Source organism: Papaver somniferum, unplaced genomic scaffold, assembly GCF_003573695.1.
Source record: "Papaver somniferum cultivar HN1 unplaced genomic scaffold, ASM357369v1 unplaced-scaffold_51, whole genome shotgun sequence".
NCBI lineage: Eukaryota > Viridiplantae > Streptophyta > Magnoliopsida > Ranunculales > Papaveraceae > Papaver > Papaver somniferum.
In genome coordinates, this window is record NW_020647749.1 from 1 (window position 1) to 3825 (window position 3825).

Here is a 3825-nt window from a genome sequence, read left to right on the forward strand (position 1 = left end):
AAAGGGGTGTTGAGAGTTGGGAGTAGAGAGGAGAGCGCTGCAGAGGAAGAATCCACCATTTTTCTCTGTTGCTGCTGCTGCCATTGATGAAGATGAAGAACACGAAGAACAGACAGCCAAAAACCGTCGTTCTTCAACAGTGACAACGACCAGTCCATGTGGGTCGTAGTCAGCTACGCAGACAACAGCAGTATTCTTTTATCGTTCTTTGTAACGGTGTTTGCAACAATTATAAACGTTGCAAACACCCGATTTTCATCATTTTCTCTTTATTTCATCACTGTGAACCATTTTTGAGCCATAAATAATTATTTTGAGAGCATTTTTACTATGATGAGTTAAACCCCAACACTGGGACAACGGAGGAGGCCGAGCTTCATACATGGGTAATTTAATTAATTCTTTTTAAGACTTTTGCATTAAAAATTAATTGAAATATGATTTGATTAAATTGGGTGTTATTTGATTAGATGGGTCATGCTTAGCTTAGGTGATTTGATGTTCCATGCTTAACATTTACAATCAATTTTTTGAGAATCTACTTTGGCAACATAAGAGTCCATATAGCTTATGTTTTGAGCGATTATTGTCGAGAGTAATTCATTGAGCCCTATTTTATGAAGATTGGTCGAATCATTAGTCCTAGTACCTCTCACCATTGTTAATATTTTATTGTATATATTTATCTTTTTTATTAAGTCTAAAAAATTATCCTTCACAAATCCGAGAGTTTGAAGCTTCATTACTACAACCACAAACCATAATCAAAAATATTAATCATTTTGGCGCCGCCGACGCGGAATTGTGTTTAGGTAGAATTTTTTTTAGATTTATTTTTGTTTGTTCTTTTTTACGTTTTTTGGGTATTTGTCTATGTGATATAGGTTTGGAGGCTTGGATCGAAAAGAAAAAAGAAGAAGAAGTTGTCAAAGATTTTTGGCGATTTCATAAAGACTAGGAGCAAAGCTTAAAGCAAAAAGAACGGAAAGAAGACGAAGGACTTTTTTTTTATTATTATTATTTTTTTAGATATTTTTTTTATTATTAATTTTTTTTTAGAAACTGTAATTAAGGTTTTTATTTTTGGACATTTTTTTTTCCGAGCATTGAACGTTGGACATTATTTTTAAAACCCTACGGAAGGGTTATAAATTAAAAATAAAATAAAATAAATAAATACAAACTGCTTGCAGGAAAGGACGACGATTACTATATCGTCTCGGCCCCTCGAGTTCGCACACTGACACAGGAGTCAGTGGCCCGAGTCGACTACAGCGGTTCTTCGCCCGTCAGGTACGGGAGGTAAACTTCTAAACACCCGCGAATCTCCTGCAAGCGGGTTTACTGTTTGCCTTAAGGTGAATACATGCTGAGGACTTGAATACGGTTGTTTTAAATTCCTAGTACAGGGCAAGGCCTGGACAATACAAGATAAGGGTTCGGATTTCATCACCGTTCTCTTCTTGCCCGCATTAGGAAAACGAAACCGAACGCGAACCTAAGATTTAAAATTTGGAATAGAACGAGACCGATAGGGTAACGAGCTTAATAGGAAACTCGTTCTAAAAATATTGGTTTCTCTTCAAGCACACTTCAAATTTCATGATGGTTTCTGTGAGTTGAATGCGTGACTGCGCCGCCTAATGCGGTGAGGCCCTGGGTATCAAAGCTCTACTAAGCTTCCCTCGCCTCTATTCAACTTACTTTGACTCGGATTGATTCCAGAGGGGTTTGCTCAAATTGCAACGAATTCCCTTTCGAAAGATAGAAGCTGGTCTAGAAACAATCTAAGTGGAGCCATCATGCTTTTTGTTTGCTAGATTTTATAGGTTTGATTTGGTCGAGTCAGCCTTGTTTGTGATTGTGTAGAATTCCTCTGTAGTTTGTGTTTCTTCGGTGATGAATCCTTTTCAGGAGACACCACCTGAAATGACGTTACGAGAATATATGAGTAGAAATTCTCGTTATCAAGAGACGTCTTCGAAAATGACTCTTGGTGAATATATGCAAGGGAAACGACATTGGGATGTTCCAACGGTTAGATATGAATCACCTCTAACGATCTACGAGAAGTATTATAAAAATAGACCGCCTAGTTTGGAACAAAGATTGAGAATTATTAGATGTCAAAAATTATATTATGATGATGAAGATAGTGCTAATGAAGAATCGGAAATGTGTAGGAATAGTGATCAGGAATTTGTTACCCCAGTTGAGCCTTATAATGATTATATTATTTCTGGTTAAGATCCTAATAATTTTAAAAATTATTCACCTATTCAAAAGGACGAGGATTTGACTAGAGATACCCCCGTTTCAGACGATGTAGTATGTCCTGTTTACGAAACCAAGAAAGGTTTAGAGGAACCGGTTTATCCTGAGAATACTGTTTTAGAGTCATACGATTTAGAAACAATAGTCTTAGATGAACTCGTAGAGATGAGTGAGGATGCACCGCAAGATTACAACTTAGAATAATCAATGGCCCATTTTCAAGAATCTGATGACCTACAAATTAGGGAAGTTGTGACTAGTCTATCTAGAGACACTGAAAACTCTAAGTTTGGGGGTGAGTATCATCCTCCGTGTGGTTTAACTCTTAGTAAGGTCCCTCACTTGGGACTTCACATCAATTCCTCAACCATCTTACAAGATTATCTTCATACTCGTTTTCCAGAACCTAATGATATCCAACAAGAGTCTCAACTGTTAGAAACCCATCCTCTGGTTGATGTGGTTAACCCAGGCAATAATACCAAGATTGATTTTGTTTTCCCACCAAATAGTTTTCTTCCAAATATGGGAACATATAGATTTCAAATGTGTCGAATATTAAGTTGTGAGACTAAACCTAAATGCCTTAGGAAATTAGAATCGACACATTTGCTTAAGAATGACCACTACTCTCACTGTGGTCAATTATGTAAGTCAAACTTGATTGACTTAGAGGATCCTCAGTTATTTAGGTTATTATTATTTTGTGATTCGAAGTTCTTATTTGAGTTTTTCCAGACTCTAGGACCTAATAATTTGGATCCAACCTATGAGGAAATGCATCTGAGGAAAATATTTTATTTAGGCCCTTTCATAGAACCTGAACCTGAACCACAATTAGATATAAATATCTTAATCAGTAAACTAGATAAGGGCATGCTATCCTTGTTCACTTTCTTGGGTTATTGTAGTTTCCTTTGGTCAGCTCTATTTCGTTTTGAAGACCCACAGTTATTTCGACTGTTACTTTATGGTTCGAGTTGACTAATCCTTTCCTAAGTCTGGCTGAAGACTTTAAACTTAGCACTTCTTGGGAGGTAACCCAATCTCATGCGACACGGTAATATCTTTACTTATCTCTTTTGCTTCTATTGGTAACAGTTTCTCCTTGTTCGTTCTTTTAATTTCATCTTTAGAACATTGAGGACAATGTTAGATTTAAGTTTGGGGGTATGGGAGAAACTTTTTAGTTGCATAATAAATAAACTCCAGAGCCTAGAAATTTATGCTTATTTAGGATGGCACTAACCAATCTAGGTGGATGGAAGAATTTTGGTTTTAGGAGTTGAGGGACCAATCTGACTAGATGGAAACATCTAAAGAGTCTATTCATAAAAGCACAGAGCTCAGGTGTTAGAAATAACATGATAGTTTCGCCATATCTCGTTGAGTCCTTTTCATTTCTGTTTCTATTTTTATTTTTAAACTATGTTTCTCCAGGTGATTAGGTGGGGCTCACGATTCAAGTTGTTACCACTGCTAGGGTAAAATAGAGTGACTGAGTATTGAAAAAAAAAATGAAAAAAAAATGAAAAAATGAAAAAAAAAAAA